The sequence below is a fragment of the Argiope bruennichi genome, chromosome 6 (assembly GCF_947563725.1).
Source record: "Argiope bruennichi chromosome 6, qqArgBrue1.1, whole genome shotgun sequence".
NCBI classification, from domain to species: Eukaryota; Metazoa; Arthropoda; class Arachnida; order Araneae; family Araneidae; genus Argiope; species Argiope bruennichi.
In genome coordinates, this window is record NC_079156.1 from 10664882 (window position 1) to 10682420 (window position 17539).

The 17539-nt window shown below is 30.4% G+C and overlaps 10 non-coding genes across 10 annotated transcripts; all 10 read left to right on the forward strand.

Moving 5' to 3' along the window:
• The first annotated feature begins 599 nt into the window (after positions 1-599).
• Positions 600-671, forward strand: Trnah-gug (transfer RNA histidin (anticodon GUG)). Its single transcript has one exon. It is a non-coding gene; the product is annotated as a tRNA-His (tRNA).
• A 533-nt stretch (positions 672-1204) lies between these two features.
• On the forward strand, positions 1205-1286 carry Trnas-gcu (transfer RNA serine (anticodon GCU)). Its single transcript has one exon. It is a non-coding gene; the product is annotated as a tRNA-Ser (tRNA).
• A 705-nt stretch (positions 1287-1991) lies between these two features.
• Positions 1992-2063, forward strand: Trnah-gug (transfer RNA histidin (anticodon GUG)). Its single transcript has one exon. It is a non-coding gene; the product is annotated as a tRNA-His (tRNA).
• A 533-nt stretch (positions 2064-2596) lies between these two features.
• Positions 2597-2678, forward strand: Trnas-gcu (transfer RNA serine (anticodon GCU)). Its single transcript has one exon. It is a non-coding gene; the product is annotated as a tRNA-Ser (tRNA).
• Positions 2679-3383: 705 nt separating this feature from the next.
• On the forward strand, positions 3384-3455 carry Trnah-gug (transfer RNA histidin (anticodon GUG)). Its single transcript has one exon. It is a non-coding gene; the product is annotated as a tRNA-His (tRNA).
• A 533-nt stretch (positions 3456-3988) lies between these two features.
• On the forward strand, positions 3989-4070 carry Trnas-gcu (transfer RNA serine (anticodon GCU)). Its single transcript has one exon. It is a non-coding gene; the product is annotated as a tRNA-Ser (tRNA).
• Positions 4071-4784: 714 nt separating this feature from the next.
• Positions 4785-4856, forward strand: Trnah-gug (transfer RNA histidin (anticodon GUG)). Its single transcript has one exon. It is a non-coding gene; the product is annotated as a tRNA-His (tRNA).
• Positions 4857-5390: 534 nt separating this feature from the next.
• Trnas-gcu (transfer RNA serine (anticodon GCU)) lies at positions 5391-5472 on the forward strand. Its single transcript has one exon. It is a non-coding gene; the product is annotated as a tRNA-Ser (tRNA).
• Positions 5473-11785: 6313 nt separating this feature from the next.
• Positions 11786-11857, forward strand: Trnah-gug (transfer RNA histidin (anticodon GUG)). The gene has a single exon. It is a non-coding gene; the product is annotated as a tRNA-His (tRNA).
• Positions 11858-12391: 534 nt separating this feature from the next.
• Positions 12392-12473, forward strand: Trnas-gcu (transfer RNA serine (anticodon GCU)). Its single transcript has one exon. It is a non-coding gene; the product is annotated as a tRNA-Ser (tRNA).
• The last annotated feature ends 5066 nt before the right edge of the window (positions 12474-17539 follow it).

The following is a 17539-nucleotide window of genomic DNA, read 5'->3' on the forward strand; positions in this document are numbered from 1 at the left end:
GATATATGTAGTCCCAACTGTGCACAAGAATGATCCTGCTTTTTCTTTTCCTCTCTGATGGGCATTTTTTAAATTGTCAGAGAATTTTTTTGTCACGTTTTTATTTCACGGATTTTATTACCAATTTTTTCTAAAGCCCTGCAATGCTTTATCAAACTGGTGATATATTTTCTTACCTGCCCACATTTTATTCAAGGTTCCGTTCGTATTCCGCCTGGTAAAGATACCAGATGCGAGCGTTGTGGAGGCAAGCATCTGTATCCTGGCATGAAGCTCCATATTTGTAGAGTTGTGGGCAATCATTTAAAAAATTCATATCCAAGCCAGTCTTTTAACCTATGCCTTATAAATTTCTGAAAAGATTTTTTAAAGGGGAAAAAAAAAACACATTTATGAAAATCTTCCAAACTGTTTAACGCATTTATTAATTTTGTATAGATTTGAAATATTGATTTGGTGCTTTCATTTTCGTGGTGCCCTCTGTTGACAATTGTTCGGGATTTTCAATTATTTCACGGTCTATTTCAAGTCTTGAAAACCCATCTTCGATTAAGAGTCGCAGTTTCCTTAAAAGGCTATCACTGAGAATCTTCCTTGTCGCCGTGATCGTATAGTGGTTAGTACATTGCGTTGTGGCCGCAATAACCCAGGTTCGAATCCTGGTCACGGCAGAGGCTCAAATGCCTTTTTTTTTAAATAAAAAAAAATTCTGAAACATGCTCGTCTACTCCGAAATATGATCATGAATTCCACAAATACAATGGACGCATATCAAAATATTTTCTTCTCAGCTAATGACTGATATATCACTGCATTTTTGACATTAGTTTTGCATGACAAGGAAATTTTCATATCTAATCTCTTTATCCATCTGAAGAGATGACGGAAACTAAAAGGTCCGCATAAGAATGCGCTTATTAGCATAATAAGAAGAGGAAATTGTGTTAAACAGTATGATATCGCAACAAAGATTTCTAGAGATAACTTTCAGCTACCTTGTAAAGTGCCATAAGTCACAACAATAACACAACACAAGAATTCTGAATAATTTATATTTGGTCTGGTCATAATCTCTCTCCTTCCCGTACAGTCTTCTCCGAAAGAGGTCAATATTCCAGTCCGGAATCGATTAAAATAATAATAGGAAAAAAATTGTCAAATATTTTTTTTATTCTGCAAATGAGTAATAACATTAGAGATTTCGGACGAGGTGGCCGAGTGGTTAAGGCGATGGACTGCTAATCCATTGGGCACTGCCCGCGTGGGTTCGAATCCCATCCTCGTCGTTTCCCGATCTTCAGTTTGAGTCCTTTCGCGAATTGAATGATGCGTCGTTACGGACTACATGTTTTAAATTACACTTGCATCGAATTGACAAGGTTTTACCCTTCGATATATGTAGTCCCAACTGTGCACAAGAATGATCCTGCTTTTTCTTTTCCTCTCTGATGGGCATTTTTTAAATTGTCAGAGAATTTTTTTGTCACGTTTTTATTTCACGGATTTTATTACCAATTTTTTCTAAAGCCCTGCAATGCTTTATCAAACTGGTGATATATTTTCTTACCTGCCCACATTTTATTCAAGGTTCCGTTCGTATTCCGCCTGGTAAAGATACCAGATGCGAGCGTTGTGGAGGCAAGCATCTGTATCCTGGCATGAAGCTCCATATTTGTAGAGTTGTGGGCAATCATTTAAAAAATTCATATCCAAGCCAGTCTTTTAACCTATGCCTTATAAATTTCTGAAAAGATTTTTTAAAGGGGAAAAAAAACAACACATTTATGAAAATCTTTCAAACTGTTTAACGCATTTATTAATTTTGTATAGATTTGAAAAATTGATTTGGTGCTTTCATTTTCGTGGTGCCCTCTGTTGACAATTGTTCGGGATTTTCAATTATTTCACGGTCTATTTCAAGTCTTGAAAACCCATCTTCGATTAAGAGTCGCAGTTTCCTTAAAAGGCTATCACTGAGAATCTTCCTTGTCGCCGTGATCGTATAGTGGTTAGTACATTGCGTTGTGGCCGCAATAACCCAGGTTCGAATCCTGGTCACGGCAGAGGCTCAAATGCCTTTTTTTTTAAATAAAAAAAAATTCTGAAACATGCTCGTCTACTCCGAAATATGATCATGAATTCCACAAATACAATGGACGCATATCAAAATATTTTCTTCTCAGCTAATGACTGATATATCACTGCATTTTTGACATTAGTTTTGCATGACAAGGAAATTTTCATATCTAATCTCTTTATCCATCTGAAGAGATGACGGAAACTAAAAGGTCCGCATAAGAATGCGCTTATTAGCATAATAAGAAGAGGAAATTGTGTTAAACAGTATGATATCACAACAAAGATTTCTAGAGATAACTTTCAGCTACCTTGTAAAGTGCCATAAGTCACAACAATAACACAACACAAGAATTCTGAATAATTTATATTTGGTCTGGTCATAATCTCTCTCCTTCCCGTACAGTCTTCTCCGAAAGAGGTCAATATTCCAGTCCGGAATCGATTAAAATAATAATAGGAAAAAAATTGTCAAATATTTTTTTTATTCTGCCAATGAGTAATAACATTAGAGATTTCGGACGAGGTGGCCGAGTGGTTAAGGCGATGGACTGCTAATCCATTGGGCACTGCCCGCGTGGGTTCGAATCCCATCCTCGTCGTTTCCCGATCTTCAGTTTGAGTCCTTTCGCGAATTGAATGATGCGTCGTTACGGACTACATGTTTCAAATTACACTTGCATCGAATTGACAGGGTTTTACCCTTCGATATATGTAGTCCCAACTGTGCACAAGAATGATCCTGTTTTTTCTTTTCCTCTCTGATGGGCATTTTTTAAATTGTCAGAGAATTTTTTTGTCACGTTTTTATTTCACGGATTTTATTACCAATTTTTTCTAAAGCCCTGCAATGCTTTATCAAACTGGTGATATATTTTCTTACCTGCCCACATTTTATTCAAGGTTCCGTTCGTATTCCGCCTGGTAAAGATACCAGATGCGAGCGTTGTGGAGGCAAGCATCTGTATCCTGGCATGAAGCTTCATATTTGTAGAGTTGTGGGCAATCATTTAAAAAATTTATATCCAAGCCAGTCTTTTAACCTATGCCTTATAAATTTCTGAAAAGATTTTTTAAAGGGGAAAAAAAAAAAGACATTTATGAAAATCTTTCAAACTGTTTAACGCATTTATTAATTTTGTATAGATTTGAAAAATTGATTTGGTGCTTTCATTTTCGTGGTGCCCTCTGTTGACAATTGTTCGGGATTTTCAATTATTTCACGGTCTATTTCAAGTCTTGAAAACCCATCTTCGATTAAGAGTCGCAGTTTCCTTAAAAGGCTATCACTGAGAATCTTCCTTGTCGCCGTGATCGTATAGTGGTTAGTACATTGCGTTGTGGCCGCAATAACCCAGGTTCGAATCCTGGTCACGGCAGAGGCTCAAATGCCTTTTTTTTTAAATAAAAAAAAATTCTGAAACATGCTCGTCTACTCCGAAATATGATCATGAATTCCACAAATACAATGGATGCATATCAAAATATTTTCTTCTCAGCTAATGACTGATATATCACTGCATTTTTGACATTAGTTTTGCATGACAAGGAAATTTTCATATCTAATCTCTTTATCCATCTGAAGAGATGACGGAAACTAAAAGGTCCGCATAAGAATGCGCTTATTAGCATAATAAGAAGAGGAAATTGTGTTAAACAGTATGATATCGCAACAAAGATTTCTAGAGATAACTTTCAGCTACCTTGTAAAGTGCCATAAGTCACAACAATAACACAACACAAGAATTCTGAATAATTTATATTTGGTCTGGTCATAATCTCTCTCCTTCCCGTACAGTCTTCTCCGAAAGAGGTCAATATTCCAGTCCGGAATCGATTAAAATAATAATAGGAAAAAAATTGTCAAATATTTTTTTTATTCTGCCAATGAGTAATAACATTAGAGATTTCGGACGAGGTGGCCGAGTGGTTAAGGCGATGGACTGCTAATCCATTGGGCACTGCCCGCGTGGGTTCGAATCCCATCCTCGTCGTTTCCCGATCTTCAGTTTGAGTCCTTTCGCGAATTGAATGATGCGTCGTTACGGACTACATGTTTTAAATTACACTTGCATCGAATTGACAGGGTTTTACCCTTCGATATATGTAGTCCCAACTGTGCACAAGAATGATCCTGCTTTTTCTTTTCCTCTCTGATGGGCATTTTTTAAATTGTCAGAGAATTTTTTTGTCACGTTTTTATTTCACGGATTTTATTACCAATTTTTTCTAAAGCCCTGCAATTCTTTATCAAACAGGTGATATATTTTCTTACCTGCCCACATTTTATTCAAGGTTCCGTTCGTATTCCGCCTGGTAAAGATACCAGATGCGAGCGTTGTGGAGGCAAGCATCTGTATCCTGGCATGAAGCTCCATATTTGTAGAGTTGTGGGCAATCATTTAAAAAATTTATATCCAAGCCAGTCTTTTAACCTATGCCTTATAAATTTCTGAAAAGATTTTTTAAAGGGAAAAAAAAAAAAAAAAAAAAAGACATTTATGAAAATCTTTCAAACTGTTTAACGCATTTATTAATTTTGTATAGATTTGAAAAATTGATTTGGTGCTTTCATTTTCGTGGTGCCCTCTGTTGACAATTGTTCGGGATTTTCAATTATTTCACGGTCTATTTCAAGTCTTGAAAACCCATCTTCGATTAAGAGTCGCAGTTTCCTTAAAAGGCTATCACTGAGAATCTTCCTTGGCGCCGTGATCGTATAGTGGTTAGTACATTGCGTTGTGGCCGCAATAACCCAGGTTCGAATCCTGGTCACGGCAGAGGCTCAAATGCCTTTTTTTTTAAATAAAAAAAAAATTCTGAAACATGCTCGTCTACTCCGAAATATGATCATGAATTCCACAAATACAATGGACGCATATCAAAATATTTTCTTCTCAGCTAATGACTGATATATCACTGCATTTTTGACATTAGTTTTGCATGACAAGGAAATTTTCATATCTAATCTCTTTATCCATCTGAAGAGATGACGGAAACTAAAAGGTCCGCATAAGAATGCGCTTATTAGCATAATAAGAAGAGGAAATTGTGTTAAACAGTATGATATCGCAACAAAGATTTCTAGAGATAACTTTCAGCTACCTTGTAAAGTGCCATAAGTCACAACAATAACACAACACAAGAATTCTGAATAATTTATATTTGGTCTGGTCATAATGTCTCTCCTTCCCGTACAGTCTTCTCCGAAAGAGGTCAATATTCCAGTCCGGAATCGATTAAAATAATAATAGGAAAAAAATTGTCAAATATTTTTTTTATTCTGCCAATGAGTAATAACATTAGAGATTTCGGACGAGGTGGCCGAGCGGTTAAGGCGATGGACTGCTAATCCATTGGGCACTGCCCGCGTGGGTTCGAATCCCATCCTCGTCGTTTCCCGATCTTCAGTTTGAGTCCTTTCGCGAATTGAATGATGCGTCGTTACGGACTACATGTTTTAAATTACACTTGCATCGAATTGACAGGGTTTTACCCTTCGATATATGTAGTCCCAACTGTGCACAAGAATGATCCTGCTTTTTCTTTTCCTCTCTGATGGGCATTTTTTTAAATTGTCAGAGAATTTTTTTGTCACGTTTTTATTTCACGGATTTTATTACCAATTTTTTCTAAAGCCCTGCAATGCTTTATCAAACTGGTGATATATTTTCTTACCTGCCCACATTTTATTCAAGGTTCCGTTCGTATTCCGCCTGGTAAAGATACCAGATGCTAGCGTTGTGGAGGCAAGCATCTGTGTCCTGGCATGAAGCTCCATATTTGTAGAGTTGTGGGCAATCATTTAAAAAATTCATATCCAAGCCAGTCTTTTAACCTATCCCAAGCAGCAAGAGAAGTCGCTAAACGATTGGCCAAGCATCGCAGCCATCTGATATACGCCGCCCGTATTTTGCCAATGTCACCTTTGCATTGGCGCGACATCGGATTTTGACCATATTTTTTTCTGTCGCCTCTGAAGATCGCTTTTTCATCGGGGCGAACTCCTACGGCGACTTAGTGAAAAAGACCGGCTCAAAGCAATCGGCCCATAGTCGCCTCGATGTCGGGAAAGTTGCTTTTCCTAGGTGGCGCTATGCGAACATATTTTAGAAATTTCCCATGAATCACCTGGCGTGTATTGGATTTTGAAATTCAACCAGCAACGCATACTGTCATTTCAAGAAACTTGGTAAGTGTAAAGTTTTTATTATTATATATTTGTAAATAATATATTATTTATTCTAAATAGTGAATAAAAAAGATTATTTTTGTTGAAGCCGTTCGAACTCATTGCTTAACATGGAGTTGCACGTGATATTATTAGCGTTAGGCGTAATCTACGATTATCATTTCTTTTCTTGTTTGTATTCTTTTCAAGTGATTTTATTTCCTATCTTTTTTTTGTGTGTGTGTGTCTGTTCTTAAATTATTGCAGATATTTTTCCATTTCATTTACAATGCCTTTCCTTTTGTTAACAACAATTTCTAATGAAAAAAGTTTTTAAAAAAATATTAAATTACGTTCTTATGTTTTGGTTTTGCAATAACATTTGTGTTATTATTTTTATTTCGACATAAAGCTAAAAAAATAGATTAACAGAATATATTTATTGTAAATTTCAAAAAAAAAATCTTTAAAACTTGCAATTATGTAGTTATATTTGAATACTCTTATGTGAATAGTTTATAATTATTTCACCTTTCATAAAATAGTAACATAAATTTTACAACCATTAGTTTATATTATTTTTCTCTATTGTCCTAAACATTATTATAATATTTGCCTATATAGTTTTATCAGATTGAAAACATTATCAAGCTTATGAAGTTCTATATATCTATTTTACTCCTTAATTACATATCTCCAATTGTCAACAAATATTTTATTTGTACTTTTAAAAGAAGTGAAAGCTCAATCATTATTCTAATTAAGGAATATGTTTTTTAGGTTCATCAAATCTGCAAAAAGAAGAGTGAACTTGAAGAAAAGTATAATTCTTTATATGTATTACCAGCAAAATATGAAATCCAGTATTCTATAGAATGCCCAAGCATTGTATATAATGCCTAAAACAAGCCAGTAATGTATGAAACAATTTGTATTTCATACATTTTCTAAGCATTCTATAGAATGCCAAATGACAACCTGGCAAAGTATGAAATACATCTCTCATTCAATGAAATAAAAATTTTGTGCAACCTTTGTTTCAAAACTGAAAATGCAATTAAAGATAAAATAAATTTTAAAATTGATCTATAAATATAAAGAAAAAAAAAATTTCTCAATATTTTTTTGGAAACTATTGTGCAAGTTTCTATTCCTGACTTCAAGAAAGAGCAAAATATTGGAAGTTATAATTAATGTGACGGAGTATGGTTTCTACCTACTTGGAACATCAGAAGGAAATTTAAAACAATTATATGTCCCAATTCACTTTATATCCTAAGAACTTGTTTAGAATTGAAGATATTCCAAATCACAAAATTTCTCTCCGGTCAGTTGCAATTACTCAGAGCAGTGGAAGCAATCAAGGATTTATCAGATATATGTGTTTAAGTGCCAAAATATGTAATGTCTTTTCGTGAAAAATGTAGTAAAACTTCAAAATGTTGCAATGTGATAGGCTTGAATGACAAGTAGGTAAATTTTAATTTCTGATTTTTTTATCTGAAAACTTATTTGCCTTAATTAGAAAGGCATAAATTTTGTTTTGTACAAATTTTATTTTTCTATATAATTTGAAAATTTTTTTTTAATGGCAACCTCATTATTTTTTCAGACTGACAATTCAAGTGATTTTAATTCTATTTAGCTTAGTTAATTTTCCTTTTCATTTACAATTTTTCTATGAAAGAAGTTTAATAAAGTATTAAATAACATTTTTATATTTTGGTATTGAAATAACATTTGTGTAATTATTTTTATTTTGACATGAGGCTAAAAAAAGTTTAGCAGAATGTATTTATTTTAAACTTAAAAAAAAAAAACTTTAAAACTTGAGATTATGCAGGCACTTTTGAGTTCTCTTATATGAATAGTTTCAAAGTATTTCGCATTTCATATAGCAGTAACATAAATTTTACTCCCATTAGTTTGAGTTTTTTTTTTCTTTATTATCCTAAACATTATTATAAAGTTTGCTTACACAGTCCAGTATCAGAACAAAAATATTATGCTTATGAAGTTCTATAAGACTTTTGCTTGTTAATTACTCATGTCCACTTGTCAACAAATGTTTTATTTGTACTTTTAAATGAAGCGAAATCTCAATTACTATTATAATTGTTTTCTAGGTTCAGCAAAAAGGAAAAATGAAATGTATAAATAAATGTATAATTTTTTATATGTAGCTGAAGATTCAGTTATACATATATAGAATATTTATATAAATGTGTGGGGATTTTTAGAAATTTCAAACTCTTCAAGTATTACATAATAAATAAAGTTTAAATAAATTTTTTATAAATTACTTTGTGTCAATATTATTTATTCTTCTAAATTATAAGTCATAGTTTCAGGATTTTGCTTGGGTGTATAAGTCATTACAGAAAATTCAGTAAAAAATTTCAAGTAAATTATTATTTTACTTTGTATTTCTAAAATATTATTTAATGAAGGTCTTTGTAAATAAATTGTTTTGCATAGTTGTTTTTCTTTTCTCCTAAAAATAAAGAGGGGAAAATAATAATTAAAAAAATATTTGTCTAAAGAAATTTTGTATAATTGAAAGTAGTGTTTACATTTTTAGTTATGGAGTTTTTGTAAAATATTCAGAGTTAATCATAGATCAAATTTGGTTCTTGTGCCATGAAACAAAACCAAACTAATCATAAATTTTAAAAAAAATTAGAAATTTGAAGTAAATTGTTAATTTGTGCTTGTAAAATGTTATCAATTGGACATTAGCTAACACTAACATTTGTAATAAGGTATAAAATTTCTACACCATAAAGTAACTTTGTAAGTTAATAATAATAAAGTAACTTTGTAAGTTAATAATAAGATTTCATATAAGTAAAAGAAGTGTTGTATTTTTGTGCATGGAATTTTTGTGAAACATATTTTTCAAATATTCAGAGTTAATCATAGATCAAATTTGGTTATTTTGCCCCAAATCTAAACCTCACTAAACATAAATTATGAAAATATTAGAAATTTGAAGTAAGTTATTAAATAAGAAGTAAGTTTGTGCTTGTAAATTGTTGTTTATTGAATATTAGCTAACACTAACATTTATAATGAGGTTTAAAATTAATGCAATATGAAGTAACTCTGTAAATTAATAGTAAATAAAATTACCTATAATGGGAAGAAGTGTTCCATGTTTGGGTATGGAATTTTTGTGAAATATTCAGTGTTAATCATTAATTAAATTTGGTTCTTGTGCTACAAAACCAAACAACTAAATATAGAAAAAGAAAATATTAGAAATTTGAAGTAAATTATTAATTTGTGCTTGTAAAATGTTGTATGTTGGACATCAACCAACACTAACATTTATAATGTGTAAAATTTCTACAACTTGAAGAAACTTTACATGTTAATAGTAAATATAAGGAATTTTGTAGAATTGAAAGAAGTGCTGCATTTTTGTGTATGGAATTTTTGAGAAATATTCAGTGTTAATCAAAGATCAAATTTAATTCTTGTGCCATAAAACCAAACTAATCATAGATAATAAAAAAAATATTAGAAATTTGAAGTAAATTATTATTTTGTGCTTGTAAAATGTTATCTATTGGACATTAGCTAACACTAAAATTTATAATGAGGTATAAAATTTCTTCATGAAGTAATTTTGTAAAATCAATAGTAAATAGAATCAGTAAAATTGAAAGAAGCGTTACATTTTTGTATATGGAATTTTTATGAAACATATTTGTGAAATATTCGGGGTTTAACATTGATCAAATTTTGTTATTTTGCTACGAATCTAAACCTCACTAAACATAAATTATGAAAATATTAGAAATTTGAAGTAACATTAATTTGTGCTTGTAAAATATTTTCTATTGAAGAAACATATAATAGGAATTATATAATTTAGTGTTTGAAACTATTTTTAACGAATGCATTAAATTTTAGGGTGTTAAAATAGGAATTTGTGTTTTATTCATTATTCTTTAGGAATTATTTGTTTATTGCTCACATTAAGCAATATAAAAGTGTGTATAGTAATATATATATATATATATTTAATAGGAATTATATATTTTTCTGTTTCGAATTTTTATAAAATAGCTTTTAAAAACAAATGATATAGGCAATATATATAATACATCTACTTTTAAATTTCCAATATCAGTTAAAATCATACTGATTAATTATATAATTGAAACTATAATTATGTTAACATTTCTTCCCATGCATTAAACAATGAAAATAAATAGGAAATATCAATGAAGGAAATAAATCTTATATGTAGATAGATGTTCAGGGGATCAAATTTAAAATTATTTCAGATAATTTTAACATTTGTTTATTTTTTTTAAAGAACAGTAAAAAATGTCATTTAAACATTTTATAGGGTAAAATTGTGGTAAAATCTATGCTATAATAATAGTTAAAAAAAAGTTGGAAGAATTGTTAGAATGACATTTTCCATGAATTTTTATCGAAAACAAGTATTTTATGGAATTTTAAATTTATCAAAATAAATAACAAACACTATTATTAATAGGTAAAAAAGAAAAGTAAACTATTCAAAATATCTCGTATTTTCAGGCTTTTGACAAAATTTTGAAAGTGTGATAGTTTTAAATATTATGACCCTAGTTTCTAGAGTTTGAGAAAATTGAATAACCATTAAACTAATATTTCAATTTGACACCAGCAAGTGTTCAGAAATAAATTGCCTATTGATTGGCATATGGTTGCCCATTGCTAAAATACATGGGGAAATGATTGGTATTGGGTCGCCCATTGCTAAAACACATGGGGAAATGATTGGTATTGGGTCGCCGATCGTTAAAACACATGGGGAAATGATTGGTATTGGGTCGCCGATTGTTAAAACACATCGGGAAATGATTGGTATTGGGTCGCCCATTGATAAAACAGGTCGCGAAATGATTGGTATTGGGTCGCCCATTGCTAAAACACAAGGGGAAATGATTGGTATTGGGTCGCCGATTGTTAAACACATCGGGAAATGATTGGTATTGGGTCGCCGATTGTTAAAACACATCGGGAAATGATTGGTATTGGGTCGCCCATTGATAAAACTGGTCGCGAAATGCTTGGTATAACGTCGCCCGTGATAATAACAAGTCGCCAAAGGATCGGCAAATTTGTCGAAAACAAGTCGGGGCGACCATCGCGCGGCGAACCGCCGGGGGACATGACCAATGTCGGGGCGAGATCGCCTCCGATCTCGCCCCAATCTCGCTCGTTCCGTGGGGCGATGCTTGGCCAATGGTTGGCCAACGATCTTTTGCTGCTTGGGATGCCTTATAAATTTCTGAAAAGATTTTTTAAAGGGGGGGGGGAAAGACATTTATGAAAATCTTTCAAACTGTTTAACGCATTTATTAATTTTGTATAGATTTGAAAAATTGATTTGGTGCTTTCATTTTCGTGGTGCCCTCTGTTGACAATTGTTCGGGATTTTCAATTATTTCACGGTCTATTTCAAGTCTTGAAAACCCATCTTCGATTAAGAGTCGCAGTTTCCTTAAAAGGCTATCACTGAGAATCTTCCTTGTCGCCGTGATCGTATAGTGGTTAGTACATTGCGTTGTGGCCGCAATAACCCAGGTTCGAATCCTGGTCACGGCAGAGGCTCAAATGCTTTTTTTTTTTAAATAAAAAAAAATTCTGAAACATGCTTGTCTACTCCGAAATATGATCATGAATTCCACAAATACAATGGACGCATATCAAAATATTTTCTTCTCAGCTAATGACTGATATATCACTGCATTTTTGACATTAGTTTTGCATGACAAGGAAATTTTCATATCTAATCTCTTTATCCATCTGAAGAGATGACGGAAACTAAAAGGTCCGCATAAGAATGCGCTTATTAGCATAATAAGAAGAGGAAATTGTGTTAAACAGTATGATATCGCAACAAAGATTTCTAGAGATAACTTTCAGCTACCTTGTAAAGTGCCATAAGTCACAACAATAACACAACACAAGAATTCTGAATAATTTATATTTGGTCTGGTCATAATCTCTCTCCTTCCCGTACAGTCTTCTCCGAAAGAGGTCAATATTCCAGTCCGGAATCGATTAAAATAATAATAGGAAAAAAATTGTCAAATATTTTTTTTATTCTGCCAATGAGTAATAACATTAGAGTTTTCGGACGAGGTGGCCGAGTGGTTAAGGCGATGGACTGCTAATCCATTGGGCACTGCCCGCGTGGGTTCGAATCCCATCCTCGTCGTTTCCCGATCTTCAGTTTGAGTCCTTTCGCGAATTGAATGATGCGTCGTTACGGACTACATGTTTTAAATTACACTTGCATCGAATTGACAGGGTTTTACCCTTCGATATATGTAGTCCCAACTGTGCACAAGAATGATCCTGCTTTTTCTTTTCCTCTCTGATGAGCATTTTTTAAATTGTCAGAGAATTTTTTTGTCACGTTTTTATTTCACGGATTTTATTACCAATTTTTTCTAAAGCCCTGCAATGCTTTATCAAACTGGTGATATCCCAAGCAGCAAAAGATCGTTGGCCAACCATTGGCCAAGCATCGCCCCACGGAACGAGCGAGATTGGGGCGAGATCGGAGGCGATCTCGCCCCGACATTGGTCATGTCCCCCGGCGGTTCGCCGCGCGATGGTCGCCCCGACTTGTTTTCGACGAATTTGCCGATCCTTTGGCGACTTGTTATTATCGCGGGCGACGTTATACCAAGCATTTCGCGACCTGTTTTATCAATGGGCGACCCAATACCAATCATTTCCCGATGTGTTTTAACAATCGGCGACCCAATACCAATCATTTCCCCATGTGTTTTAACAATCGGCGACCCAATACCAATCATTTCCCCATGTGTTTTAGCAATGGGCGACCCAATACCAATCATTTCCCCATGTATTTTAGCAATGGGCAACCAAATACCAATCATTAGGCAATTTATTTCTGAACACTTGCTGGTGTCAAATTGAAATATTAGTTTAATGGTTATTCAATTTTCTCAAACTCTAGAAACTAGTGTCATAATATTTAAAACTATCATACTTTCAAAATTTTGTCAAGACTGAAAATACGAGATATTTTGAATAGTTTACTTTTCTTTTTTACCTATTAATAATAGTGTTTGTTATTTATTTTGATAAATTTAAAATTCCATAAAATACTTGTTTTCGTTAAAAATTCATGGAAAATGTCATTCTAACAATTCTTCCAACTTTTTTTAACTATTATTATAGCATAGATTTTACCACAATCTTACCCTATAAAATGTTTAAATGACATTTTTTTACTGCTCTTTAAAAAAAAAAAATGTTAAAATTATCTGAAATAATTTTAAATTTGATCCCCTGAACATCTATCTACATATAAGATTTATTTCCTTCATTGATATTTCCTATTTATTTTCATTGTTTAATGCATGGGAAGAAATATTAACATAATCATAGTTTCAATTATATAATTTATCAGTATGATTTTAACTGATATTAGAAATTTAAAAGTAGATGTATTATATATATTGCCTATATCATTTGTTTTTAAAAGCTATTTTATAAAAATTCGAAACAGAAAAATATATAATTCTTATTAAAAAAATATTTTTTTTTTTTTTTTTTTTTTACTATACACACTTTTATATTGCTTAATGTGAGCAATAAACAAATAATTCCTAAAGAATAATGAATAAAACACAAACTCCTATTTTAACACCCTAAAATTTAATGCATTGGTTAAAAATAGTTTCAAACACTAAATTATATAATTCCTATTATATGTTTCTTCAATAGAAAATATTTTACAAGCACAAATTAATAAGTTACTTCAAATTTCTAATATTTTCATAATTTATGTTTAGTGAGGTTTAGATTCATAGCAAAATAACAAAATTTGATCAATGTTAAACCCCGAATATTTCACAAATATGTTTCATAAAAATTCCATATACAAAAATGTAACGCTTCTTTCAATTTTACTGATTCTATTTACTATTGATTTTACAAAATTACTTCATGAAGAAATTTTATACCTCATTATAAATTTTAGTGTTAGCTAATGTCCAATAGATAACATTTTACAAGCACAAAATAATAATTTACTTCAAATTTCTAATATTTTTTTTATTATCTATGATTAGTTTGGTTTTATGGCACAAGAATTAAATTTGATCTTTGATTAACACTGAATATTTCTCAAAAATTCCATACACAAAAATGCAGCACTTCTTTCAATTCTACAAAATTTCTTATATTTACTATTAACATGTAAAGTTTCTTCAAGTTGTAGAAATTTTACACATTATAAATGTTAGTGTCGGTTGATGTCCAACATACAACATTTTACAAGCACAAATTAATAATTTACTTCAAATTTCTAATATTTTCTTGATCTATATTTAGTTGTTTGGTTTTGTAGCACAAGAACCAAATTTAATTAATGATTAACACTGAATATTTCACAAAAATTCCATACCCAAACATGGAACACTTCTTCCCATTATAGGAAATTTTATTTACTATTAATTTACAGAGTTACTTCATATTGCATTAATTTTAAACCTCATTATAAATGTTAGTGTTAGCTAATATTCAATAAACAACAATTTACAAGCACAAACTTACTTCTTATTTAATAACTTACTTCAAATTTCTAATATTTTCATAATTTATGTTTAGTGAGGTTTAGATTTGTGGCAAAATAACCAAATTTGATCTATGATTAACTCTGAATATTTGAAAAATATGTTTCACAAAAATTCCATGCACAAAAATACAACACTTCTTTCACTTATACGAAATCTTATTTATTATTAACTTGCAAAGTTACTTTATGGTGTAGAAATTTTATACCTCATTACAAATGTTAGTGTTAGCTAATGTCCAATTGTTAACATTTTACAAGCTCAAATTAACAATTTACTTCAAATTTCTACTTTTTTTAAAAATCTATGATTAGTTTGGTTTTGTTTCATGGCACAAGAACCAAATTTGATCTATGATTAACTCTGAATATTTCACAAAAACTCCATACCTAAAAATGTAAACACTACTTTCAATTATACAAAATTTCTTTAGACAAATATTTTTTTTTAATTATTATTTTCCCCTCTTTATTTTTAGGAGAAAAGAAAAACAACTATGCAAAACAATTTATTTACAAAGACCTTCATTAAATAATATTTTAGAAATACAAAGTAAAATAATAATTTACTTGAAATTTTTTACTGAATTTTCTGTAATGACTTATACACCCAAGCAAAATCCTGAAACTATGACTTATAATTTAGAAGAATAAATAATATTGACACAAAGTAATTTATAAAAAATTTATTTAAACTTTATTTATTATGTAATACTTGAAGAGTTTGAAATTTCTAAAAATCCACACACATTTATATAAATATTATATATATGTATAACTGAATCTTCAGCTACATATAAAAAATTATACATATATTTATACATTTCATTTTTCCTTTTTGCTGAACCTAGAAAACAATTATAATAGTAATTGAGATTTCGCTTCATTTAAAAGTACAAATAAAACATTTGTTGACAATTGGAGATGAGTAATTAACAAGCAAAAGTCTTATAGAACTTCATAAGCATAATATTTTTGTTCTGATACTGGACTGTGTAAGCAAACTTTATAATAATGTTTAGGATAATAAAGAAAAAAAAAAAAAACTCAAACTAATAGGAGTAAAATTTATGTTACTGTTTTATGAAATGCGAAATACTTTGAAACTATTCATATAAGAGAACTCAAAAGTGCCTGCATAATCTCAAGTTTTAAAGAATTTTTTTTTTTTTTGAAGTTTAAAATAAATACATTCTGCTAAACTTTTTTTTAGCCTCATGTCAAAATAAAAATAATTACACAAATGTTATTTCAATACCAAAATATAAAAATGTTATTTAATACTTTATTAAACTTCTTTCATAGAAAAATTGTAAATGAAAAGGAAAATTAACTAAGCTAAATAGAATTAAAATCACTTGAATTGTCAGTCTGAAAAATTAATGAGGTTGCCATTAAAAAAAATTATTCAAATTATATAGAAAAATAAAATTTGTACAAAACAAAATTTATGCCTTTCTAATTAAGGCAAATAAGTTTTCAGATAAAAAAATCAGAAATTAAAATTTACCTGCTTGTCATTCAAGCCTATCACATTGCAACATTTTGAAGTTTTACTACATTTTTCACGAAAAGACATTACATATTTTGGCACTTAAGCACATACATCTGATAAATCCTTGATTGCTTCCACTGCTCTGAGTAATTGCAACTGACCAGAGAGAAATTTTGTGATTTGGAATATCTTCAATTCTAAACAAGTTCTTAGGATATTAAGTGAATTGGGACATATAATTGTCTCGCATATAATTGTTTTAAATTTCCTTCTGATGTTCCAAGTCGGTAGAAACTATACTCCGTCACATTAATTGTAACTTCCAATATTTTGCTCTTTTTTTGAAGTCAGGAATAGAAACTTACACATTAGTTTCCAAACAAATAGTGAGAAATTTTTTTTTGTTTATATTTATAGATCAATTTTAAAATTTATTTTATCTTTAATTGCATTTTCAGTTTTGAAACAAAGGTTGCACAAAATTTTTATTTCATTGAATGAGAGATGTATTTCATACTTTGCCAGGTTGTCATTTGGCATTCTATAGAATGCTTAGAAAATGTATGAAATACAAATTGTTTCATACATTACTGGCTTGTTTTAGGCATTATATACAATGCTTGGCCATTCTATAGAATACTGGATTTCATATTTTGCTGGTAATACATATAAAGAATTATACATATACTTTTCTTCAAGTTCACTCTTCTTTTTGCAGATTTTATGAACCTAAAAAACATATTCCTTAATTAGAATAATAATTGAGCTTTCATTTCTTTTAAAAGTACAAATAAAATATTTGTTGACAATTGGAGATATGTAATTAAGGAGTAAAATAGATATATAGAACTTCATAAGCTTGATAATGTTTTCAATCTGATAATGAACTATATAGGCAAATATTATAATAATGTTTAGAACAATAGAGAAAAATAATATAAACTAATGGGTGTAAAATTTATGTTACTATTTTATGAAAGGTGAAATAATTATAAACTATTCACATAAGAGTATTCAAATATAACTACATAATTGCAAGTTTTAAAGATTTTTTTTTTTTTTTTGAAATTTACAATAAATATATTCTGCTAATCTATTTTTTTAGCCTTATGTCGAAATAAAAATAATAACACAAATGTTATTGCAAAACCAAAACATAAGAACGCAATTTAATATT